We start from the raw sequence: 23,205 nt of genomic DNA on the forward strand, positions 1-23,205 counted from the left end.
GTTCTCTCTGGGTACTCTGGTTTCCTCCCACGGTTAAAAGTTATGCAGTTATTTTCACCAATTAGGGTAATTGGTGAAAGTTCTCTCTGTGTTAGCCCTGCAATAGGCCTGTGACGTGTCCATGATGTACCCTGGGTCTCACCCTATCACATCTGGGATAGGCCCCAGGCCCCCCTCAGCCCTGATAAAGATAAGATCAATGGATGGAGTGGAATTTTTTATAAATCCATTAAACTTTTATGTTAACCAGACTCCATACTTTGTTGAACATTGTGTAATATAAAGATAAAATGTAGTTTTCAAGTGACCACGTAGTAATGGGGTAAAAGTTATGAATAGTGTTGGAATAAATTGAGACAATTGTGAAGGATTAAAATATTCCAAGAGCTCCAATTACTTCATCTAAACATGTTTCAGTCACATTGTATCAACACAAAATACACAGGTTTATTGAATATGAATAACTTGTGTTGATTTAACTTTGTTGTTTAAGTTACTGCCAAAGCAAAACATCTGTGTGCAACCAGTGTCCACTATGTGGACATAGTATGCATCATCGTGTGCTGCACATCAATGCTGCACCTTATCCCAGCTGTAAAATTTTCAAGATTCTTTCAAAAGACGCCTCAGTAAGTAGATAATTTGAAGTTCTATTTTTTGTTCACATTGTGACCCTGACTCTTACACAGTGATTATGGCAGCATTTCATGTTCTATTTGTTGTTAGATATTCTTTTTTGTTCTAATGTATAACTTTGTTGAAAACATTTCCCATGTAAACAAGATATTATTACCAAGTAACACATCTGGTTGCACATACAACACACATTGGGGAAAAGCAGAACTCCCTCTGTGTAACAATGGAGCAGCTAGGGGATTCAATACTCATACTCACTCACACCTTTAATGGAAGAAGTGTGAGGCCTCTCGATACCATTGCATCAATCAAACACCTTGGCTGCATCAGACAGCCAAGGTGTTTACAGTTGTACAGTTGGAAACCTAAAATCAGAGACAAGCCCACTCTGACTGACAGAGTCATTTCTTTATCTTGAAGTGATATCTGCTGGTCAGAGGTATGCATCACTGGATCATAATTCTCAAATAATATGAATAATTAAATACAGTATTTTAGTTCCATTCATTTAGCTGGGTTAGACAGTCAATATACAGGTGCATTTCTGTCGTGAATTAGGAAATATCATAATGGAAAAAGACCCTAACTGTCTGGTAAAAGGGAAGAACTGTCATGGTTGGCTGTGTGGCAGGCGGGCAAGCAGGAGTGGTGGATCCAAAATGCAGGACTCAGACACAGAAGTTCAACTTAAAGCGCAGCTTTATTGCTGGAAACCCTCTTACTAACTAAAGGCATCAAAAGACAAACAAAAACGCTGGTGGACTAAAACACTGAAGCAGAAAACACTGAACTGGAAACAAAACACTGAACTGGAACTGGAAACAAAATACTGGCAAAACACACACAGCTTGTTGAGGGTACGACGCAACACTGACTCAGAGAAACACAGGGTCTAAATACACTGGGAAGTAACGAGGAGAATGAGACACAGAAGGAGAGCACAGCTGGGGGAAATTAGAACTGACGAGACAAGCAAAGCAGGACACATTCACATAAGTCACGGACCTTCAAAGTAAAACAGGAAGGATCACACAGAGACGCGAACTTGACACCGTGGAGACAGCAACTAAGAAACACAGAGACATAAACCATAAGGCAGAGGACTCTAAGAACCGAGAGACACAGAGGGGAACTCAAACATGCAGACACAGACTTACACAGAACAGAGGGGACACAGAGAAACGAGAAGGGCAAGGGATCGAAACTAGAAACCATAGAATGACTCACACCAAGTACAATAATACTAAAATCACAAAGAACTAAAACGCTGGGTCAGGAGACCCAGGACCCTGACAAGAACGGGTCCAAGCATCCAAAAGATGAAGGCAGTTTTGTTTTTGGTAGTGGCTTTCCAAATACATCCTTAAATATTGAGAGCTATACCTAAACTTGACAAAGATATCCCAATACCAATATTAGGGATTATATTTAAGAATTTTCTAAATGCTGGAGGGATGTAAATTGACATTAGGATTGAAAAGGATGTCAGGTGACACATTCATTTATTTTGTTTAACAGAAACAAATGTACAGTTTTCAGTATCCCAAGCACCGAGATCATCGCCTGAGCATAGTCAGAGGATCCGCTGTCATCACCAGCAACCTCATCATCACCAGCAACCAAATCATTAGTGGAACTCCATCTCAGCATCTGGCCTCCTGCCCTGTCAATGTCCGGCTTTGCCACCTGAGGTGCCTCATTGGTCAGCTACCAATGAATTATCTCAGCTACCAGCCTCCTGCTAAGCTGTCTGATTGGACATGTTACCTCAGTGCCGATCTCTGGAGTTTCCTCATCCCTACTGCCACTGGCCCATCAGCTGAGCTCCAGGGTTTCTTCGCCTTCATTATTTGCCACATGGCTGGCCTTCAGAGTTGCTCCATCTCTACTGTTGGCCTTCCTGCCAACTTCAAGAGTTACTCCATCTCTGCTGCTTTCCACCTGGTTGGCACTCCTCCTGAACTTTTTTTTTTTAAATTTTTAATTTTGAACAACAAAAACAAACAAACAGAACCCAACAAAAATATAAGAGGAAGAAATTGGGGTACTGTTCCAGGCATCAAACAAATAGAGAGATATAAGCTGAATTAAGTGACAGAATCTTCAAGCCTTTGCTTATATTTATACCATTTAGTCCAATGCTGTTGAAAAAGATGACCTTTTAGTCGTAGAAAGATAGTCAGTCTCTCCATCAGATGTATTTCCTCTATAATCTCTAGGACTTGCTCCGGGGAGGATCTTTCTTAAGCCAATTCCTTGTTATGGCCTTTTTAGATGCGAGCAACAGGATTTTAAAAATATATCTGTTAGATTTGTATTGTTGGATTGTCCTTTATGCCTAGAAATATATATTTAGATATGCTTAGAAGTATATAATCATTTGTAGATTGAAAGAATGTCTCATCCTAGGAGGTCTGTAACAACTCTGTGTAGCATGAAGAGGGGGTGCGTTCACTCCTCTCCAGAGTGTTCTGGCATAGATCACACACCCCTTGGGATCATGAGACCAGCAGGTTTAGGGAAGTTGTTTATGGGGTCACACTCTGACCCTACACGTCATATGTTAATGAGCCTATGTATATTCATGTAACCTAAATAAAAGAGCAGTGTTACGGGGGAACGGACGAGAGCAACTGGGGTCAAGCGAAGGAACGGCCTTTGTCCAGTTCTCTCCCGTGCACGAGAAACATAAAGAACTTTGCCTACTTGTGTCTTGCTTTGCTGTGCAGTTGAATTGTCTTGAACATTCCAGCGAATAGGTTTAAGCTACAAACCTATTAATATCTGTCCTTTTTTAGAATCTAATCTCTAGGTAGCAAACTGTCAATGGAAAATTGTACTTAGTAGTCAGTATAATCTTTCAGTGATATAAGTTCGCATATGGTAGAATACTGCATGCAGTTATTTGTATTAGGAAATATTTAACCATGTATGCTTAGAGGCGTATAATCAATTGTGTAGTGACAGGATGTGTGATCTCTAGCAGGCTGCAAAAGGCTTGCATTCCTGGAATGCACACCTACATCCTGGGAGCATGGGAAGAGGTCGTACCTTGTTTTATTGTTTTAACGTAGCTATGTCTGTTTTAGTCTAAGTGCCTTTTGTTGTGATGAACTGCTGGACTTCTTCACTGTGTTATCTAGGGTGAACCATCTAGGGTGAGGGGGAGACTACCCTCTTTATGACCAAGGATGTTCCTTTTGTGCTGTTATATACCCCTTTGATCAGCAGGACCCCACACACACACACACGCACACACACACACAAGCACCCACTGAGGTATAAATAAAGACCGGGGCAGTTTCTCAGTGCGAGTCTCAGTTCTGGAGATTGCCCTTGCTAGCAAGAAGTTCTGTGTGTTTCTCTTCTCTGAGTCTTTACTGAAGAAGTGTTTTAGAGTATATTTCTTTACACAAACCCAGTAAGAAGATCCTGGGATCCTTAGGGATGGCATAGATCATGATGTCATCTGTTAACTTGGATATAAAAAGAAGGCAGTTGTGTACTCATCCAAAAGACACTTCAACCGTTGCCTACTGGTGGTGGTCAAAGGGCCCGGTGGCGCCAGTGTCCGGCAGCCTCGCCTCTGTCAGTGCGCCCCATGGCAGCTGTGGCTACAATGTAGCTTGCCATCACCAGTGTGTGAATGGGTGGAACACTGGTTGTGTAAAGCGCTTTGGGGTCCTTAGGGACTAGAAAAGCGCTATACAAATACAGGCCATTTACCATTTACAAAATAATCTAATTGGAGTTTTCCACTCAAATTCCCTCTACCTTTTGGAACTAGTTGATGTTTGTTGTGTGATATACATTGAGAGCCAATCACACTCTGACAGTCCAATTTTCAACTTGTTGTTGCCATTTTGTTTTTGTAGTCCTTTGTAGAGTTAGACACGGTTTTGGTAGGCAGACATCCTTGCCCTGGGGAGGAGGCGCTCTTTATTTCTGTATTGTAAAAATGATGTCCAGATCCATATTTTCCAGATTAAATTCTGTTTTAAATTTTTTAAACGATTTAAGAGAGCAAAGTTCATCACAGTTCACTGTTAAATCCAAAGCTTAAAAGTTCACTTCACATTGATCCAGTGTCTCAGAATGGCAGCTGTAGTGCAGTTTGGCCAGCTGTAGACCTGACTGGTGATTAGAATGCAATTTTTGAGCACTTTCCATTGCAAAACGTGCCGAAATAGCTCAGCTGGGAGAGCGTTAGACTGAAGATCTAAAGGACCCTAGTTCGATCCTGGGTTTCGGCAAAGCTATTTTGGTCACCATCTAGGGCTTGGTAGGTTTGTTGGTAGGACTTCATTATACGGCCTACAACTACGTGGATCATTGCCATCAAATGAGAAAACAAACACAGATGGTGCATCTTGCAAACGTCCATCAAGTGGAGGTGGAATTTGAAGAAGGTCCTCCTTCAGAAGCTCCCAGGCCTCACCCATTATACCATTGACTTACCTAGGGCTTTGTAGGTTGGGTGATCACACGTCATAATACAGCCTAGCGATGTTTCCCCTAGAATCAAATCCTTCCCTTGGCTCTTGTCTGAAATGACCATTTAATAATATCTAACTGCAAATCCTCACCAGTACCTACAGTAAAATGAGAGGATAAGAGATCACGTTTTTACAGAAAAGAAAGACAATATGTGTCCCAGAGGACAAACATGTGACTCTTGTTACCTGGGTAGCTCAGATGGAAGAGCATCAGACTTTTAATCTGAGGGTCCAGGGTTCAAGTCCCTGTCCAGGTGTCTCCTTTGGATCCTTGCCCTTCCATGGCTTTACCTAACAAGCTCAGTTGTTCTTGATAGTTCTGTGACCTCATTGTCATCTTTAGCAAAGTCCATAGACTGCAGGTGGGATGATGATATGGGATTTGTGGATATCAGGGACAGAGGCCTCTTTCAGATAATCCCACCGTACAAGCTCTGTAAAGAATCTTTTCCTGCCCCTCGGTCCAACTCACCGCCAGTTGGTTCTCAGCTCAGCTCCTTTGCGAAACCCGGTGTCTAAGACATGCCAATCTCACCAAATCCGCCCTGGGTTTCTCGACACGTTACACTTTCACTTTTTTTCTGTCTTACTTTGGGTGGGACAACATTTAAGAGAGCAAAGTTCATCACAGTTCACTGTTAAATCCAAAGCTTAAAAGTTCACTTCACATTGATCCAGTGTCTCAGAATGGCAGCTGTAGTGCAGTTTGGCCAGCTGTAGACCTGACTGGTCATTAGAATGCAATTTTTGAGCACTTTCCATTGCAAAACGTGCCGAAATAGCTCAGCTGGGAGAGCGTTAGACTGAAGATCTAAAGGACCCTAGTTCGATCCTGGGTTTTGGCAAAGCTATTTTGGTCAGCATCTAGGGCTTGGTAGGTTTGTTGGTAGGACTTCATTATACGGCCTACAACTACGTGGATCATTGCCATCAAATGAGAAAACAAACACAGATGGTGCAGCTTGCAAACGTCCATCAAGTGGAGGTGGAATTTGAAGAAGGTCCTCCTTCAGAAGCTCCCAGGCCTCACCCATTATACCATTGACTTACCTAGGGCTTTGTAGGTTGGGTGATCACACGTCATAATACAGCCTAGCGATGTTTCCCCTAGAATCAAATCCTTCCCTTGGCTCTTGTCTGAAATGACCATTTAATAATATCTAACTGCAAATCCTCACCAGTACCTACAGTAAAATGAGAGGATAAGAGATCACGTTTTTACAGAAAAGAAAGACAATATGTGTCCCAGAGGACAAACATGTGACTCTTGTTACCTGGATAGCTCAGATGGAAGAGCATCAGACTTTTAATCTGAGGGTCCAGGGTTCAAGTCCCTGTCCAGGTGTCTCCTTTGGATCCTTACCCTTCCATGGCTTTACCTAACAAGCTCAGTTGTTCTTGATAGTTCTGTGACCTCATTGTCATCTTTAGCAAAGTCCATAGACTGCAGGTGGGATGACGATATGGGATTTGTGGATATCAGGGACAGAGGCCTCTTTCAGATAATCCCACCGTACAAGCTCTGTAAAGAATCTTTTCCTGCCCCTCGGTCCAACTCACCGCCAGTTGGTTCTCAGCTCAGCTCCTTTGCGAAACCCGGTGTCTAAGACATGCCAATCTCACCAAATCCGCCCTGGGTTTCTCGACACGTTACACTTTCACTTTTTTTCTGTCTTACTTTGGGTGGGACAACATTTAAGAGAGCAAAGTTCATCACAGTTCACTGTTAAATCCAAAGCTTAAAAGTTCACTTCACATTGATCCAGTGTCTCAGAATGGCAGCTGTAGTGCAGTTTGGCCAGCTGTAGACCTGACTGGTCATTAGAATGCAATTTTTGAGCACTTTCCATTGCAAAACGTGCCGAAATAGCTCAGCTGGGAGAGCGTTAGACTGAAGATCTAAAGGACCCTAGTTCGATCCTGGGTTTCGGCAAAGCTATTTTGGTCACCATCTAGGGCTTGGTAGGTTTGTTGGTAGGACTTCATTATACGGCCTACAACTACGTGGATCATTGCCATCAAATGAGAAAACAAACACAGATGGTGCAGCTTGCAAACGTCCATCAAGTGGAGGTGGAATTTGAAGAAGGTCCTCCTTCAGAAGCTCCCAGGCCTCACCCATTATACCATTGACTTACCTAGGGCTTTGTAGGTTGGGTGATCACACGTCATAATACAGCCTAGCGATGTTTCCCCTAGAATCAAATCCTTCCCTTGGCTCTTGTCTGAAATGACCATTTAATAATATCTAACTGCAAATCCTCACCAGTACCTACAGTAAAATGAGAGGATAAGAGATCACGTTTTTACAGAAAAGAAAGACAATATGTGTCCCAGAGGACAAACATGTGACTCTTGTTACCTGGATAGCTCAGATGGAAGAGCATCAGACTTTTAATCTGAGGGTCCAGGGTTCAAGTCCCTGTCCAGGTGTCTCCTTTGGATCCTTACCCTTCCATGGCTTTACCTAACAAGCTCAGTTGTTCTTGATAGTTCTGTGACCTCATTGTCATCTTTAGCAAAGTCCATAGACTGCAGGTGGGATGACGATATGGGATTTGTGGATATCAGGGACAGAGGCCTCTTTCAGATAATCCCACCGTACAAGCTCTGTAAAGAATCTTTTCCTGCCCCTCGGTCCAACTCACCGCCAGTTGGTTCTCAGCTCAGCTCCTTTGCGAAACCCGGTGTCTAAGACATGCCAATCTCACCAAATCCGCCCTGGGTTTCTCGACACGTTACACTTTCACTTTTTTTCTGTCTTACTTTGGGTGGGACAACATTTAAGAGAGCAAAGTTCATCACAGTTCACTGTTAAATCCAAAGCTTAAAAGTTCACTTCACATTGATCCAGTGTCTCAGAATGGCAGCTGTAGTGCAGTTTGGCCAGCTGTAGACCTGACTGGTCATTAGAATGCAATTTTTGAGCACTTTCCATTGCAAAACGTGCCGAAATAGCTCAGCTGGGAGAGCGTTAGACTGAAGATCTAAAGGACCCTAGTTCGATCCTGGGTTTCGGCAAAGCTATTTTGGTCAGCATCTAGGGCTTGGTAGGTTTGTTGGTAGGACTTCATTATACGGCCTACAACTACGTGGATCATTGCCATCAAATGAGAAAACAAACACAGATGGTGCAGCTTGCAAACGTCCATCAAGTGGAGGTGGAATTTGAAGAAGGTCCTCCTTCAGAAGCTCCCAGGCCTCACCCATTATACCATTGACTTACCTAGGGCTTTGTAGGTTGGGTGATCACACGTCATAATACAGCCTAGCGATGTTTCCCCTAGAATCAAATCCTTCCCTTGGCTCTTGTCTGAAATGACCATTTAATAATATCTAACTGCAAATCCTCACCAGTACCTACAGTAAAATGAGAGGATAAGAGATCACGTTTTTACAGAAAAGAAAGACAATATGTGTCCCAGAGGACAAACACGTGACTCTTGTTACCTGGATAGCTCAGATGGAAGAGCATCAGACTTTTAATCTGAGGGTCCAGGGTTCAAGTCCCTGTCCAGGTGTCTCCTTTGGATCCTTACCCTTCCATGGCTTTACCTAACAAGCTCAGTTGTTCTTGATAGTTCTGTGACCTCATTGTCATCTTTAGCAAAGTCCATAGACTGCAGGTGGGATGACGATATGGGATTTGTGGATATCAGGGACAGAGGCCTCTTTCAGATAATCCCACCGTACAAGCTCTGTAAAGAATCTTTTCCTGCCCCTCGGTCCAACTCACCGCCAGTTGGTTCTCAGCTCAGCTCCTTTGCGAAACCCGGTGTCTAAGACATGCCAATCTCACCAAATCCGCCCTGGGTTTCTCGACACGTTACACTTTCACTTTTTTTCTGTCTTACTTTGGGTGGGACAACATTTAAGAGAGCAAAGTTCATCACAGTTCACTGTTAAATCCAAAGCTTAAAAGTTCACTTCACATTGATCCAGTGTCTCAGAATGGCAGCTGTAGTGCAGTTTGGCCAGCTGTAGACCTGACTGGTGATTAGAATGCAATTTTTGAGCACTTTCCATTGCAAAACGTGCCGAAATAGCTCAGCTGGGAGAGCGTTAGACTGAAGATCTAAAGGACCCTAGTTCGATCCTGGGTTTCGGCAAAGCTATTTTGGTCACCATCTAGGGCTTGGTAGGTTTGTTGGTAGGACTTCATTATACGGCCTACAACTACGTGGATCATTGCCATCAAATGAGAAAACAAACACAGATGGTGCAGCTTGCAAACGTCCATCAAGTGGAGGTGGAATTTGAAGAAGGTCCTCCTTCAGAAGCTCCCAGGCCTCACCCATTATACCATTGACTTACCTAGGGCTTTGTAGGTTGGGTGATCACACGTCATAATACAGCCTAGCGATGTTTCCCCTAGAATCAAATCCTTCCCTTGGCTCTTGTCTGAAATGACCATTTAATAATATCTAACTGCAAATCCTCACCAGTACCTACAGTAAAATGAGAGGATAAGAGATCACGTTTTTACAGAAAAGAAAGACAATATGTGTCCCAGAGGACAAACACGTGACTCTTGTTACCTGGATAGCTCAGATGGAAGAGCATCAGACTTTTAATCTGAGGGTCCAGGGTTCAAGTCCCTGTCCAGGTGTCTCCTTTGGATCCTTACCCTTCCATGGCTTTACCTAACAAGCTCAGTTGTTCTTGATAGTTCTGTGACCTCATTGTCATCTTTAGCAAAGTCCATAGACTGCAGGTGGGATGACGATATGGGATTTGTGGATATCAGGGACAGAGGCCTCTTTCAGATAATCCCACCGTACAAGCTCTGTAAAGAATCTTTTCCTGCCCCTCGGTCCAACTCACCGCCAGTTGGTTCTCAGCTCAGCTCCTTTGCGAAACCCGGTGTCTAAGACATGCCAATCTCACTAAATCCGCCCTGGGTTTCTCGACACGTTACACTTTCACTTTTTTTCTGTCTTACTTTGGGTGGGACAACATTTAAGAGAGCAAAGTTCATCACAGTTCACTGTTAAATCCAAAGCTTAAAAGTTCACTTCACATTGATCCAGTGTCTCAGAATGGCAGCTGTAGTGCAGTTTGGCCAGCTGTAGACCTGACTGGTGATTAGAATGCAATTTTTGAGCACTTTCCATTGCAAAACGTGCCGAAATAGCTCAGCTGGGAGAGCGTTAGACTGAAGATCTAAAGGACCCTAGTTCGATCCTGGGTTTCGGCAAAGCTATTTTGGTCACCATCTAGGGCTTGGTAGGTTTGTTGGTAGGACTTCATTATACGGCCTACAACTACGTGGATCATTGCCATCAAATGAGAAAACAAACACAGATGGTGCAGCTTGCAAACGTCCATCAAGTGGAGGTGGAATTTGAAGAAGGTCCTCCTTCAGAAGCTCCCAGGCCTCACCCATTATACCATTGACTTACCTAGGGCTTTGTAGGTTGGGTGATCACACGTCATAATACAGCCTAGCGATGTTTCCCCTAGAATCAAATCCTTCCCTTGGCTCTTGTCTGAAATGACCATTTAATAATATCTAACTGCAAATCCTCACCAGTACCTACAGTAAAATGAGAGGATAAGAGATCACGTTTTTACAGAAAAGAAAGACAATATGTGTCCCAGAGGACAAACACGTGACTCTTGTTACCTGGATAGCTCAGATGGAAGAGCATCAGACTTTTAATCTGAGGGTCCAGGGTTCAAGTCCCTGTCCAGGTGTCTCCTTTGGATCCTTACCCTTCCATGGCTTTACCTAACAAGCTCAGTTGTTCTTGATAGTTCTGTGACCTCATTGTCATCTTTAGCAAAGTCCATAGACTGCAGGTGGGATGACGATATGGGATTTGTGGATATCAGGGACAGAGGCCTCTTTCAGATAATCCCACCGTACAAGCTCTGTAAAGAATCTTTTCCTGCCCCTCGGTCCAACTCACCGCCAGTTGGTTCTCAGCTCAGCTCCTTTGCGAAACCCGGTGTCTAAGACATGCCAATCTCACCAAATCCGCCCTGGGTTTCTCGACACGTTACACTTTCACTTTTTTTCTGTCTTACTTTGGGTGGGACAACATTTAAGAGAGCAAAGTTCATCACAGTTCACTGTTAAATCCAAAGCTTAAAAGTTCACTTCACATTGATCCAGTGTCTCAGAATGGCAGCTGTAGTGCAGTTTGGCCAGCTGTAGACCTGACTGGTCATTAGAATGCAATTTTTGAGCACTTTCCATTGCAAAACGTGCCGAAATATCTCAGCTGGGAGAGCGTTAGACTGAAGATCTAAAGGACCCTAGTTCGATCCTGGGTTTCGGCAAAGCTATTTTGGTCACCATCTAGGGCTTGGTAGGTTTGTTGGTAGGACTTCATTATACGGCCTACAACTACGTGGATCATTGCCATCAAATGAGAAAACAAACACAGATGGTGCAGCTTGCAAACGTCCATCAAGTGGAGGTGGAATTTGAAGAAGGTCCTCCTTCAGAAGCTCCCAGGCCTCACCCATTATACCATTGACTTACCTAGGGCTTTGTAGGTTGGGTGATCACACGTCATAATACAGCCTAGCGATGTTTCCCCTAGAATCAAATCCTTCCCTTGGCTCTTGTCTGAAATGACCATTTAATAATATCTAACTGCAAATCCTCACCAGTACCTACAGTAAAATGAGAGGATAAGAGATCACGTTTTTACAGAAAAGAAAGACAATATGTGTCCCAGAGGACAAACACGTGACTCTTGTTACCTGGATAGCTCAGATGGAAGAGCATCAGACTTTTAATCTGAGGGTCCAGGGTTCAAGTCCCTGTCCAGGTGTCTCCTTTGGATCCTTACCCTTCCATGGCTTTACCTAACAAGCTCAGTTGTTCTTGATAGTTCTGTGACCTCATTGTCATCTTTAGCAAAGTCCATAGACTGCAGGTGGGATGACGATATGGGATTTGTGGATATCAGGGACAGAGGCCTCTTTCAGATAATCCCACCGTACAAGCTCTGTAAAGAATCTTTTCCTGCCCCTCGGTCCAACTCACCGCCAGTTGGTTCTCAGCTCAGCTCCTTTGCGAAACCCGGTGTCTAAGACATGCCAATCTCACCAAATCCGCCCTGGGTTTCTCGACACGTTACACTTTCACTTTTTTTCTGTCTTACTTTGGGTGGGACAACATTTAAGAGAGCAAAGTTCATCACAGTTCACTGTTAAATCCAAAGCTTAAAAGTTCACTTCACATTGATCCAGTGTCTCAGAATGGCAGCTGTAGTGCAGTTTGGCCAGCTGTAGACCTGACTGGTCATTAGAATGCAATTTTTGAGCACTTTCCATTGCAAAACGTGCCGAAATAGCTCAGCTGGGAGAGCGTTAGACTGAAGATCTAAAGGACCCTAGTTCGATCCTGGGTTTCGGCAAAGCTATTTTGGTCACCATCTAGGGCTTGGTAGGTTTGTTGGTAGGACTTCATTATACGGCCTACAACTACGTGGATCATTGCCATCAAATGAGAAAACAAACACAGATGGTGCAGCTTGCAAACGTCCATCAAGTGGAGGTGGAATTTGAAGAAGGTCCTCCTTCAGAAGCTCCCAGGCCTCACCCATTATACCATTGACTTACCTAGGGCTTGGTAGGTTGGGTGATCACACGTCATAATACAGCCTAGCGATGTTTCCCCTAGAATCAAATCCTTCCCTTGGCTCTTGTCTGAAATGACCATTTAATAATATCTAACTGCAAATCCTCACCAGTACCTACAGTAAAATGAGAGGATAAGAGATCACGTTTTTACAGAAAAGAAAGACAATATGTGTCCCAGAGGACAAACACCTGACTCTTGTTGCCTGGGTAGCTCAGATGGAAGAGCATCAGACTTTTAATCTGAGGGTCCAGGGTTCAAGTCCCTGTCCAGGTGTCTCCTTTGGATCCTTGCCCTTCCATGGCTTTACCTAACAAGCTCAGTTGTTCTTGATAGTTCTGTGACCTCATTGTCATCTTTAGCAAAGTCCATAGACTGCAGGTGGGATGACGATATGGGATTTGTGGATATCAGGGACAGAGGCCTCTTTCAGATAATCCCACCGTACAAGCTCTGTAAAGAATCTTTTCCTGCCCCTCGGTCCAACTCACCGCCAGTTGGTTCTCAGCTCAGCTCCTTTGCGAAACCCGGTGTCTAAGACATGCCAATCTCACCAAATCCGCCCTGGGTTTCTCGACACGTTACACTTTCACTTTTTTTCTGTCTTACTTTGGGTGGGACAACATTTAAGAGAGCAAAGTTCATCACAGTTCACTGTTAAATCCAAAGCTTAAAAGTTCACTTCACATTGATCCAGTGTCTCAGAATGGCAGCTGTAGTGCAGTTTGGCCAGCTGTAGACCTGACTGGTCATTAGAATGCAATTTTTGAGCACTTTCCATTGCAAAACGTGCCGAAATAGCTCAGCTGGGAGAGCGTTAGACTGAAGATCTAAAGGACCCTAGTTCGATCCTGGGTTTCGGCAAAGCTATTTTGGTCACCATCTAGGGCTTGGTAGGTTTGTTGGTAGGACTTCATTATACGGCCTACAACTACGTGGATCATTGCCATCAAATGAGAAAACAAACACAGATGGTGCAGCTTGCAAACGTCCATCAAGTGGAGGTGGAATTTGAAGAAGGTCCTCCTTCAGAAGCTCCCAGGCCTCACCCATTATACCATTGACTTACCTAGGGCTTTGTAGGTTGGGTGATCACACGTCATAATACAGCCTAGCGATGTTTCCCCTAGAATCAAATCCTTCCCTTGGCTCTTGTCTGAAATGACCATTTAATAATATCTAACTGCAAATCCTCACCAGTACCTACAGTAAAATGAGAGGATAAGAGATCACGTTTTTACAGAAAAGAAAGACAATATGTGTCCCAGAGGACAAACACGTGACTCTTGTTACCTGGATAGCTCAGATGGAAGAGCATCAGACTTTTAATCTGAGGGTCCAGGGTTCAAGTCCCTGTCCAGGTGTCTCCTTTGGATCCTTACCCTTCCATGGCTTTACCTAACAAGCTCAGTTGTTCTTGATAGTTCTGTGACCTCATTGTCATCTTTAGCAAAGTCCATAGACTGCAGGTGGGATGACGATATGGGATTTGTGGATATCAGGGACAGAGGCCTCTTTCAGATAATCCCACCGTACAAGCTCTGTAAAGAATCTTTTCCTGCCCCTCGGTCCAACTCACCGCCAGTTGGTTCTCAGCTCAGCTCCTTTGCGAAACCCGGTGTCTAAGACATGCCAATCTCACTAAATCCGCCCTGGGTTTCTCGACACGTTACACTTTCACTTTTTTTCTGTCTTACTTTGGGTGGGACAACATTTAAGAGAGCAAAGTTCATCACAGTTCACTGTTAAATCCAAAGCTTAAAAGTTCACTTCACATTGATCCAGTGTCTCAGAATGGCAGCTGTAGTGCAGTTTGGCCAGCTGTAGACCTGACTGGTCATTAGAATGCAATTTTTGAGCACTTTCCATTGCAAAACGTGCCGAAATAGCTCAGCTGGGAGAGCGTTAGACTGAAGATCTAAAGGACCCTAGTTCGATCCTGGGTTTCGGCAAAGCTATTTTGGTCACCATCTAGGGCTTGGTAGGTTTGTTGGTAGGACTTCATTATACGGCCTACAACTACGTGGATCATTGCCATCAAATGAGAAAACAAACACAGATGGTGCAGCTTGCAAACGTCCATCAAGTGGAGGTGGAATTTGAAGAAGGTCCTCCTTCAGAAGCTCCCAGGCCTCACCCATTATACCATTGACTTACCTAGGGCTTTGTAGGTTGGGTGATCACACGTCATAATACAGCCTAGCGATGTTTCCCCTAGAATCAAATCCTTCCCTTGGCTCTTGTCTGAAATGACCATTTAATAATATCTAACTGCAAATCCTCACCAGTACCTACAGTAAAATGAGAGGATAAGAGATCACGTTTTTACAGAAAAGAAAGACAATATGTGTCCCAGAGGACAAACACGTGACTCTTGTTACCTGGATAGCTCAGATGGAAGAGCATCAGACTTTTAATCTGAGGGTCCAGGGTTCAAGTCCCTGTCCAGGTGTCTCCTTTGGATCCTTACCCTTCCATGGCTTTACCTAACAAGCTCAGTTGTTCTTGATAGTTCTGTGACCTCATTGTCATCTTTAGCAAAGTCCATAGACTGCAGGTGGGATGACGATATGGGATTTGTGGATATCAGGGACAGAGGCCTCTTTCAGATAATCCCACCGTACAAGCTCTGTAAAGAATCTTTTCCTGCCCCTCGGTCCAACTCACCGCCAGTTGGTTCTCAGCTCAGCTCCTTTGCGAAACCCGGTGTCTAAGACATGCCAATCTCACTAAATCCGCCCTGGGTTTCTCGACACGTTACACTTTCACTTTTTTTCTGTCTTACTTTGGGTGGGACAACATTTAAGAGAGCAAAGTTCATCACAGTTCACTGTTAAATCCAAAGCTTAAAAGTTCACTTCACATTGATCCAGTGTCTCAGAATGGCAGCTGTAGTGCAGTTTGGCCAGCTGTAGACCTGACTGGTGATTAGAATGCAATTTTTGAGCACTTTCCATTGCAAAACGTGCCGAAATAGCTCAGCTGGGAGAGCGTTAGACTGAAGATCTAAAGGACCCTAGTTCGATCCTGGGTTTCGGCAAAGCTATTTTGGTCACCATCTAGGGCTTGGTAGGTTTGTTGGTAGGACTTCATTATACGGCCTACAACTACGTGGATCATTGCCATCAAATGAGAAAACAAACACAGATGGTGCAGCTTGCAAACGTCCATCAAGTGGAGGTGGAATTTGAAGAAGGTCCTCCTTCAGAAGCTCCCAGGCCTCACCCATTATACCATTGACTTACCTAGGGCTTTGTAGGTTGGGTGATCACACGTCATAATACAGCCTAGCGATGTTTCCCCTAGAATCAAATCCTTCCCTTGGCTCTTGTCTGAAATGACCATTTAATAATATCTAACTGCAAATCCTCACCAGTACCTACAGTAAAATGAGAGGATAAGAGATCACGTTTTTACAGAAAAGAAAGACAATATGTGTCCCAGAGGACAAACACGTGACTCTTGTTACCTGGATAGCTCAGATGGAAGAGCATCAGACTTTTAATCTGAGGGTCCAGGGTTCAAGTCCCTGTCCAGGTGTCTCCTTTGGATCCTTACCCTTCCATGGCTTTACCTAACAAGCTCAGTTGTTCTTGATAGTTCTGTGACCTCATTGTCATCTTTAGCAAAGTCCATAGACTGCAGGTGGGATGACGATATGGGATTTGTGGATATCAGGGACAGAGGCCTCTTTCAGATAATCCCACCGTACAAGCTCTGTAAAGAATCTTTTCCTGCCCCTCGGTCCAACTCACCGCCAGTTGGTTCTCAGCTCAGCTCCTTTGCGAAACCCGGTGTCTAAGACATGCCAATCTCACTAAATCCGCCCTGGGTTTCTCGACACGTTACACTTTCACTTTTTTTCTGTCTTACTTTGGGTGGGACAACATTTAAGAGAGCAAAGTTCATCACAGTTCACTGTTAAATCCAAAGCTTAAAAGTTCACTTCACATTGATCCAGTGTCTCAGAATGGCAGCTGTAGTGCAGTTTGGCCAGCTGTAGACCTGACTGGTCATTAGAATGCAATTTTTGAGCACTTTCCATTGCAAAACGTGCCGAAATAGCTCAGCTGGGAGAGCGTTAGACTGAAGATCTAAAGGACCCTAGTTCGATCCTGGGTTTCGGCAAAGCTATTTTGGTCACCATCTAGGGCTTGGTAGGTTTGTTGGTAGGACTTCATTATACGGCCTACAACTACGTGGATCATTGCCATCAAATGAGAAAACAAACACAGATGGTGCAGCTTGCAAACGTCCATCAAGTGGAGGTGGAATTTGAAGAAGGTCCTCCTTCAGAAGCTCCCAGGCCTCACCCATTATACCATTGACTTACCTAGGGCTTTGTAGGTTGGGTGATCACACGTCATAATACAGCCTAGCGATGTTTCCCCTAGAATCAAATCCTTCCCTTGGCTCTTGTCTGAAATGACCATTTAATAATATCTAACTGCAAATCCTCACCAGTACCTACAGTAAAATGAGAGGATAAGAGATCACGTTTTTACAGAAAAGAAAGACAATATGTGTCCCAGAGGACAAACACGTGACTCTTGTTACCTGGATAGCTCAGATGGAAGAGCATCAGACTTTTAATCTGAGGGTCCAGGGTTCAAGTCCCTGTCCAGGTGTCTCCTTTGGATCCTTACCCTTCCATGGCTTTACCTAACAAGCTCAGTTGTTCTTGATAGTTCTGTGACCTCATTGTCATCTTTAGCAAAGTCCATAGACTGCAGGTGGGATGACGATATGGGATTTGTGGATATCAGGGACAGAGGCCTCTTTCAGATAATCCCACCGTACAAGCTCTGTAAAGAATCTTTTCCTGCCCCTCGGTCCAACTCACCGCCAGTTGGTTCTCAGCTCAGCTCCTTTGCGAAACCCGGTGTCTAAGACATGCCAATCTCACTAAATCCGCCCTGGGTTTCTCGACACGTTACACTTTCACTTTTTTTCTGTCTTACTTTGGGTGGGACAACATTTAAGAGAGCAAAGTTCATCACAGTTCACTGTTAAATCCAAAGCTTAAAAGTTCACTTCACATTGATCCAGTGTCTCAGAATGGCAGCTGTAGTGCAGTTTGGCCAGCTGTAGACCTGACTGGTCATTAGAATGCAATTTTTGAGCACTTTCCATTGCAAAACGTGCCGAAATAGCTCAGCTGGGAGAGCGTTAGACTGAAGATCTAAAGGACCCTAGTTCGATCCTGGGTTTCGGCAAAGCTATTTTGGTCACCATCTAGGGCTTGGTAGGTTTGTTGGTAGGACTTCATTATACGGCCTACAACTACGTGGATCATTGCCATCAAATGAGAAAACAAACACAGATGGTGCAGCTTGCAAACGTCCATCAAGTGGAGGTGGAATTTGAAGAAGGTCCTCCTTCAGAAGCTCCCAGGCCTCACCCATTATACCATTGACTTACCTAGGGCTTTGTAGGTTGGGTGATCACACGTCATAATACAGCCTAGCGATGTTTCCCCTAGAATCAAATCCTTCCCTTGGCTCTTGTCTGAAATGACCATTTAATAATATCTAACTGCAAATCCTCACCAGTACCTACAGTAAAATGAGAGGATAAGAGATCACGTTTTTACAGAAAAGAAAGACAATATGTGTCCCAGAGGACAAACACGTGACTCTTGTTACCTGGATAGCTCAGATGGAAGAGCATCAGACTTTTAATCTGAGGGTCCAGGGTTCAAGTCCCTGTCCAGGTGTCTCCTTTGGATCCTTACCCTTCCATGGCTTTACCTAACAAGCTCAGTTGTTCTTGATAGTTCTGTGACCTCATTGTCATCTTTAGCAAAGTCCATAGACTGCAGGTGGGATGACGATATGGGATTTGTGGATATCAGGGACAGAGGCCTCTTTCAGATAATCCCACCGTACAAGCTCTGTAAAGAATCTTTTCCTGCCCCTCGGTCCAACTCACCGCCAGTTGGTTCTCAGCTCAGCTCCTTTGCGAAACCCGGTGTCTAAGACATGCCAATCTCACCAAATCCGCCCTGGGTTTCTCGACACGTTACACTTTCACTTTTTTTCTGTCTTACTTTGGGTGGGACAACATTTAAGAGAGCAAAGTTCATCACAGTTCACTGTTAAATCCAAAGCTTAAAAGTTCACTTCACATTGATCCAGTGTCTCAGAATGGCAGCTGTAGTGCAGTTTGGCCAGCTGTAGACCTGACTGGTCATTAGAATGCAATTTTTGAGCACTTTCCATTGCAAAACGTGCCGAAATAGCTCAGCTGGGAGAGCGTTAGACTGAAGATCTAAAGGACCCTAGTTCGATCCTGGGTTTCGGCAAAGCTATTTTGGTCACCATCTAGGGCTTGGTAGGTTTGTTGGTAGGACTTCATTATACGGCCTACAACTACGTGGATCATTGCCATCAAATGAGAAAACAAACACAGATGGTGCAGCTTGCAAACGTCCATCAAGTGGAGGTGGAATTTGAAGAAGGTCCTCCTTCAGAAGCTCCCAGGCCTCACCCATTATACCATTGACTTACCTAGGGCTTTGTAGGTTGGGTGATCACACGTCATAATACAGCCTAGCGATGTTTCCCCTAGAATCAAATCCTTCCCTTGGCTCTTGTCTGAAATGACCATTTAATAATATCTAACTGCAAATCCTCACCAGTACCTACAGTAAAATGAGAGGATAAGAGATCACGTTTTTACAGAAAAGAAAGACAATATGTGTCCCAGAGGACAAACACGTGACTCTTGTTACCTGGATAGCTCAGATGGAAGAGCATCAGACTTTTAATCTGAGGGTCCAGGGTTCAAGTCCCTGTCCAGGTGTCTCCTTTGGATCCTTACCCTTCCATGGCTTTACCTAACAAGCTCAGTTGTTCTTGATAGTTCTGTGACCTCATTGTCATCTTTAGCAAAGTCCATAGACTGCAGGTGGGATGACGATATGGGATTTGTGGATATCAGGGACAGAGGCCTCTTTCAGATAATCCCACCGTACAAGCTCTGTAAAGAATCTTTTCCTGCCCCTCGGTCCAACTCACCGCCAGTTGGTTCTCAGCTCAGCTCCTTTGCGAAACCCGGTGTCTAAGACATGCCAATCTCACCAAATCCGCCCTGGGTTTCTCGACACGTTACACTTTCACTTTTTTTCTGTCTTACTTTGGGTGGGACAACATTTAAGAGAGCAAAGTTCATCACAGTTCACTGTTAAATCCAAAGCTTAAAAGTTCACTTCACATTGATCCAGTGTCTCAGAATGGCAGCTGTAGTGCAGTTTGGCCAGCTGTAGACCTGACTGGTCATTAGAATGCAATTTTTGAGCACTTTCCATTGCAAAACGTGCCGAAATAGCTCAGCTGGGAGAGCGTTAGACTGAAGATCTAAAGGACCCTAGTTCGATCCTGGGTTTCGGCAAAGCTATTTTGGTCACCATCTAGGGCTTGGTAGGTTTGTTGGTAGGACTTCATTATACGGCCTACAACTACGTGGATCATTGCCATCAAATGAGAAAACAAACACAGATGGTGCAGCTTGCAAACGTCCATCAAGTGGAGGTGGAATTTGAAGAAGGTCCTCCTTCAGAAGCTCCCAGGCCTCACCCATTATACCATTGACTTACCTAGGGCTTTGTAGGTTGGGTGATCACACGTCATAATACAGCCTAGCGATGTTTCCCCTAGAATCAAATCCTTCCCTTGGCTCTTGTCTGAAATGACCATTTAATAATATCTAACTGCAAATCCTCACCAGTACCTACAGTAAAATGAGAGGATAAGAGATCACGTTTTTACAGAAAAGAAAGACAATATGTGTCCCAGAGGACAAACACGTGACTCTTGTTACCTGGATAGCTCAGATGGAAGAGCATCAGACTTTTAATCTGAGGGTCCAGGGTTCAAGTCCCTGTCCAGGTGTCTCCTTTGGATCCTTACCCTTCCATGGCTTTACCTAACAAGCTCAGTTGTTCTTGATAGTTCTGTGACCTCATTGTCATCTTTAGCAAAGTCCATAGACTGCAGGTGGGATGACGATATGGGATTTGTGGATATCAGGGACAGAGGCCTCTTTCAGATAATCCCACCGTACAAGCTCTGTAAAGAATCTTTTCCTGCCCCTCGGTCCAACTCACCGCCAGTTGGTTCTCAGCTCAGCTCCTTTGCGAAACCCGGTGTCTAAGACATGCCAATCTCACCAAATCCGCCCTGGGTTTCTCGACACGTTACACTTTCACTTTTTTTCTGTCTTACTTTGGGTGGGACAACATTTAAGAGAGCAAAGTTCATCACAGTTCACTGTTAAATCCAAAGCTTAAAAGTTCACTTCACATTGATCCAGTGTCTCAGAATGGCAGCTGTAGTGCAGTTTGGCCAGCTGTAGACCTGACTGGTCATTAGAATGCAATTTTTGAGCACTTTCCATTGCAAAACGTGCCGAAATAGCTCAGCTGGGAGAGCGTTAGACTGAAGATCTAAAGGACCCTAGTTCGATCCTGGGTTTCGGCAAAGCTATTTTGGTCACCATCTAGGGCTTGGTAGGTTTGTTGGTAGGACTTCATTATACGGCCTACAACTACGTGGATCATTGCCATCAAATGAGAAAACAAACACAGATGGTGCAGCTTGCAAACGTCCATCAAGTGGAGGTGGAATTTGAAGAAGGTCCTCCTTCAGAAGCTCCCAGGCCTCACCCATTATACCATTGACTTACCTAGGGCTTGGTAGGTTGGGTGATCACACGTCATAATACAGCCTAGCGATGTTTCCCCTAGAATCAAATCCTTCCCTTGGCTCTTGTCTGAAATGACCATTTAATAATATCTAACTGCAAATCCTCACCAGTACCTACAGTAAAATGAGAGGATAAGAGATCACGTTTTTACAGAAAAGAAAGACAATATGTGTCCCAGAGGACAAACACCTGACTCTTGTTGCCTGGGTAGCTCAGATGGAAGAGCATCAGACTTTTAATCTGAGGGTCCAGGGTTCAAGTCCCTGTCCAGGTGTCTCCTTTGGATCCTTGCCCTTCCATGGCTTTACCTAACAAGCTCAGTTGTTCTTGATAGTTCTGTGACCTCATTGTCATCTTTAGCAAAGTCCATAGACTGCAGGTGGGATGACGATATGGGATTTGTGGATATCAGGGACAGAGGCCTCTTTCAGATAATCCCACCGTACAAGCTCTGTAAAGAATCTTTTCCTGCCCCTCGGTCCAACTCACCGCCAGTTGGTTCTCAGCTCAGCTCCTTTGCGAAACCCGGTGTCTAAGACATGCCAATCTCACCAAATCCGCCCTGGGTTTCTCGACACGTTACACTTTCACTTTTTTTCTGTCTTACTTTGGGTGGGACAACATTTAAGAGAGCAAAGTTCATCACAGTTCACTGTTAAATCCAAAGCTTAAAAGTTCACTTCACATTGATCCAGTCTCTCAGAATGGCAGCTGTAGTGCAGTTTGGCCAGCTGTAGACCTGACTGGTCATTAGAATGCAATTTTTGAGCACTTTCCATTGCAAAACGTGCCGAAATAGCTCAGCTGGGAGAGCGTTAGACTGAAGATCTAAAGGACCCTAGTTCGATCCTGGGTTTCGGCAAAGCTATTTTGGTCACCATCTAGGGCTTGGTAGGTTTGTTGGTAGGACTTCATTATACGGCCTACAACTACGTGGATCATTGCCATCAAATGAGAAAACAAACACAGATGGTGCAGCTTGCAAACGTCCATCAAGTGGAGGTGGAATTTGAAGAAGGTCCTCCTTCAGAAGCTCCCAGGCCTCACCCATTATACCATTGACTTACCTAGGGCTTGGTAGGTTGGGTGATCACACGTCATAATACAGCCTAGCGATGTTTCCCCTAGAATCAAATCCTTCCCTTGGCTCTTGTCTGAAATGACCATTTAATAATATCTAACTGCAAATCCTCACCAGTACCTACAGTAAAATGAGAGGATAAGAGATCACGTTTTTACAGAAAAGAAAGACAATATGTGTCCCAGAGGACAAACACCTGACTCTTGTTGCCTGGGTAGCTCAGATGGAAGAGCATCAGACTTTTAATCTGAGGGTCCAGGGTTCAAGTCCCTGTCCAGGTGTCTCCTTTGGATCCTTGCCCTTCCATGGCTTTACCTAACAAGCTCAGTTGTTCTTGATAGTTCTGTGACCTCATTGTCATCTTTAGCAAAGTCCATAGACTGCAGGTGGGATGACGATATGGGATTTGTGGATATCAGGGACAGAGTCCTCTTTCAGATAATCCCACCGTACAAGCTCTGTAAAGAATCTTTTCCTGCCCCTCGGTCCAACTCACCGCCAGTTGGTTCTCAGCTCAGCTCCTTTGCGAAACCCGGTGTCTAAGACATGCCAATCTCACCAAATCCGCCCTGGGTTTCTCGACACGTTACACTTTCACTTTTTTTCTGTCTTACTTTGGGTGGGACAACATTTAAGAGAGCAAAGTTCATCACAGTTCACTGTTAAATCCAAAGCTTAAAAGTTCACTT

The 23,205-nt window shown here is 44.3% G+C and overlaps 34 non-coding genes across 34 annotated transcripts; all 34 read left to right on the forward strand.

Annotated features, from left to right (window-relative positions):
- Positions 1 to 4,816: 4,816 nt before the first annotated feature.
- trnaf-gaa (transfer RNA phenylalanine (anticodon GAA)) lies at positions 4,817 to 4,889 on the forward strand. Its single transcript has one exon. It is a non-coding gene; the product is annotated as a tRNA-Phe (tRNA).
- A 427-nt stretch (positions 4,890 to 5,316) lies between these two features.
- Positions 5,317 to 5,389, forward strand: trnak-uuu (transfer RNA lysine (anticodon UUU)). The gene has a single exon. It is a non-coding gene; the product is annotated as a tRNA-Lys (tRNA).
- Positions 5,390 to 5,904: 515 nt separating this feature from the next.
- Positions 5,905 to 5,977, forward strand: trnaf-gaa (transfer RNA phenylalanine (anticodon GAA)). The gene has a single exon. It is a non-coding gene; the product is annotated as a tRNA-Phe (tRNA).
- A 427-nt stretch (positions 5,978 to 6,404) lies between these two features.
- Positions 6,405 to 6,477, forward strand: trnak-uuu (transfer RNA lysine (anticodon UUU)). Its single transcript has one exon. It is a non-coding gene; the product is annotated as a tRNA-Lys (tRNA).
- A 515-nt stretch (positions 6,478 to 6,992) lies between these two features.
- trnaf-gaa (transfer RNA phenylalanine (anticodon GAA)) lies at positions 6,993 to 7,065 on the forward strand. The gene has a single exon. It is a non-coding gene; the product is annotated as a tRNA-Phe (tRNA).
- Positions 7,066 to 7,492: 427 nt separating this feature from the next.
- trnak-uuu (transfer RNA lysine (anticodon UUU)) lies at positions 7,493 to 7,565 on the forward strand. The gene has a single exon. It is a non-coding gene; the product is annotated as a tRNA-Lys (tRNA).
- A 515-nt stretch (positions 7,566 to 8,080) lies between these two features.
- On the forward strand, positions 8,081 to 8,153 carry trnaf-gaa (transfer RNA phenylalanine (anticodon GAA)). The gene has a single exon. It is a non-coding gene; the product is annotated as a tRNA-Phe (tRNA).
- A 427-nt stretch (positions 8,154 to 8,580) lies between these two features.
- Positions 8,581 to 8,653, forward strand: trnak-uuu (transfer RNA lysine (anticodon UUU)). The gene has a single exon. It is a non-coding gene; the product is annotated as a tRNA-Lys (tRNA).
- Positions 8,654 to 9,168: 515 nt separating this feature from the next.
- Positions 9,169 to 9,241, forward strand: trnaf-gaa (transfer RNA phenylalanine (anticodon GAA)). Its single transcript has one exon. It is a non-coding gene; the product is annotated as a tRNA-Phe (tRNA).
- Positions 9,242 to 9,668: 427 nt separating this feature from the next.
- On the forward strand, positions 9,669 to 9,741 carry trnak-uuu (transfer RNA lysine (anticodon UUU)). Its single transcript has one exon. It is a non-coding gene; the product is annotated as a tRNA-Lys (tRNA).
- Positions 9,742 to 10,256: 515 nt separating this feature from the next.
- Positions 10,257 to 10,329, forward strand: trnaf-gaa (transfer RNA phenylalanine (anticodon GAA)). Its single transcript has one exon. It is a non-coding gene; the product is annotated as a tRNA-Phe (tRNA).
- A 427-nt stretch (positions 10,330 to 10,756) lies between these two features.
- trnak-uuu (transfer RNA lysine (anticodon UUU)) lies at positions 10,757 to 10,829 on the forward strand. Its single transcript has one exon. It is a non-coding gene; the product is annotated as a tRNA-Lys (tRNA).
- A 515-nt stretch (positions 10,830 to 11,344) lies between these two features.
- Positions 11,345 to 11,417, forward strand: trnaf-gaa (transfer RNA phenylalanine (anticodon GAA)). The gene has a single exon. It is a non-coding gene; the product is annotated as a tRNA-Phe (tRNA).
- A 427-nt stretch (positions 11,418 to 11,844) lies between these two features.
- trnak-uuu (transfer RNA lysine (anticodon UUU)) lies at positions 11,845 to 11,917 on the forward strand. The gene has a single exon. It is a non-coding gene; the product is annotated as a tRNA-Lys (tRNA).
- Positions 11,918 to 12,432: 515 nt separating this feature from the next.
- trnaf-gaa (transfer RNA phenylalanine (anticodon GAA)) lies at positions 12,433 to 12,505 on the forward strand. The gene has a single exon. It is a non-coding gene; the product is annotated as a tRNA-Phe (tRNA).
- A 427-nt stretch (positions 12,506 to 12,932) lies between these two features.
- On the forward strand, positions 12,933 to 13,005 carry trnak-uuu (transfer RNA lysine (anticodon UUU)). The gene has a single exon. It is a non-coding gene; the product is annotated as a tRNA-Lys (tRNA).
- Positions 13,006 to 13,520: 515 nt separating this feature from the next.
- trnaf-gaa (transfer RNA phenylalanine (anticodon GAA)) lies at positions 13,521 to 13,593 on the forward strand. The gene has a single exon. It is a non-coding gene; the product is annotated as a tRNA-Phe (tRNA).
- Positions 13,594 to 14,020: 427 nt separating this feature from the next.
- Positions 14,021 to 14,093, forward strand: trnak-uuu (transfer RNA lysine (anticodon UUU)). The gene has a single exon. It is a non-coding gene; the product is annotated as a tRNA-Lys (tRNA).
- Positions 14,094 to 14,608: 515 nt separating this feature from the next.
- Positions 14,609 to 14,681, forward strand: trnaf-gaa (transfer RNA phenylalanine (anticodon GAA)). Its single transcript has one exon. It is a non-coding gene; the product is annotated as a tRNA-Phe (tRNA).
- A 427-nt stretch (positions 14,682 to 15,108) lies between these two features.
- trnak-uuu (transfer RNA lysine (anticodon UUU)) lies at positions 15,109 to 15,181 on the forward strand. The gene has a single exon. It is a non-coding gene; the product is annotated as a tRNA-Lys (tRNA).
- A 515-nt stretch (positions 15,182 to 15,696) lies between these two features.
- Positions 15,697 to 15,769, forward strand: trnaf-gaa (transfer RNA phenylalanine (anticodon GAA)). Its single transcript has one exon. It is a non-coding gene; the product is annotated as a tRNA-Phe (tRNA).
- Positions 15,770 to 16,196: 427 nt separating this feature from the next.
- trnak-uuu (transfer RNA lysine (anticodon UUU)) lies at positions 16,197 to 16,269 on the forward strand. The gene has a single exon. It is a non-coding gene; the product is annotated as a tRNA-Lys (tRNA).
- A 515-nt stretch (positions 16,270 to 16,784) lies between these two features.
- Positions 16,785 to 16,857, forward strand: trnaf-gaa (transfer RNA phenylalanine (anticodon GAA)). The gene has a single exon. It is a non-coding gene; the product is annotated as a tRNA-Phe (tRNA).
- A 427-nt stretch (positions 16,858 to 17,284) lies between these two features.
- Positions 17,285 to 17,357, forward strand: trnak-uuu (transfer RNA lysine (anticodon UUU)). The gene has a single exon. It is a non-coding gene; the product is annotated as a tRNA-Lys (tRNA).
- A 515-nt stretch (positions 17,358 to 17,872) lies between these two features.
- On the forward strand, positions 17,873 to 17,945 carry trnaf-gaa (transfer RNA phenylalanine (anticodon GAA)). The gene has a single exon. It is a non-coding gene; the product is annotated as a tRNA-Phe (tRNA).
- Positions 17,946 to 18,372: 427 nt separating this feature from the next.
- Positions 18,373 to 18,445, forward strand: trnak-uuu (transfer RNA lysine (anticodon UUU)). The gene has a single exon. It is a non-coding gene; the product is annotated as a tRNA-Lys (tRNA).
- A 515-nt stretch (positions 18,446 to 18,960) lies between these two features.
- Positions 18,961 to 19,033, forward strand: trnaf-gaa (transfer RNA phenylalanine (anticodon GAA)). The gene has a single exon. It is a non-coding gene; the product is annotated as a tRNA-Phe (tRNA).
- A 427-nt stretch (positions 19,034 to 19,460) lies between these two features.
- On the forward strand, positions 19,461 to 19,533 carry trnak-uuu (transfer RNA lysine (anticodon UUU)). The gene has a single exon. It is a non-coding gene; the product is annotated as a tRNA-Lys (tRNA).
- A 515-nt stretch (positions 19,534 to 20,048) lies between these two features.
- On the forward strand, positions 20,049 to 20,121 carry trnaf-gaa (transfer RNA phenylalanine (anticodon GAA)). The gene has a single exon. It is a non-coding gene; the product is annotated as a tRNA-Phe (tRNA).
- Positions 20,122 to 20,548: 427 nt separating this feature from the next.
- Positions 20,549 to 20,621, forward strand: trnak-uuu (transfer RNA lysine (anticodon UUU)). Its single transcript has one exon. It is a non-coding gene; the product is annotated as a tRNA-Lys (tRNA).
- A 515-nt stretch (positions 20,622 to 21,136) lies between these two features.
- On the forward strand, positions 21,137 to 21,209 carry trnaf-gaa (transfer RNA phenylalanine (anticodon GAA)). The gene has a single exon. It is a non-coding gene; the product is annotated as a tRNA-Phe (tRNA).
- A 427-nt stretch (positions 21,210 to 21,636) lies between these two features.
- On the forward strand, positions 21,637 to 21,709 carry trnak-uuu (transfer RNA lysine (anticodon UUU)). Its single transcript has one exon. It is a non-coding gene; the product is annotated as a tRNA-Lys (tRNA).
- Positions 21,710 to 22,224: 515 nt separating this feature from the next.
- Positions 22,225 to 22,297, forward strand: trnaf-gaa (transfer RNA phenylalanine (anticodon GAA)). Its single transcript has one exon. It is a non-coding gene; the product is annotated as a tRNA-Phe (tRNA).
- A 427-nt stretch (positions 22,298 to 22,724) lies between these two features.
- trnak-uuu (transfer RNA lysine (anticodon UUU)) lies at positions 22,725 to 22,797 on the forward strand. Its single transcript has one exon. It is a non-coding gene; the product is annotated as a tRNA-Lys (tRNA).
- The last annotated feature ends 408 nt before the right edge of the window (positions 22,798 to 23,205 follow it).

This window comes from Diplotaxodon limnothrissa, linkage group LG5 (assembly GCF_057381915.1).
Source record: "Diplotaxodon limnothrissa isolate DT_005_m linkage group LG5, D_limnothrissa_male_GT1.1, whole genome shotgun sequence".
Lineage (NCBI taxonomy): Eukaryota > Metazoa > Chordata > Actinopteri > Cichliformes > Cichlidae > Diplotaxodon > Diplotaxodon limnothrissa.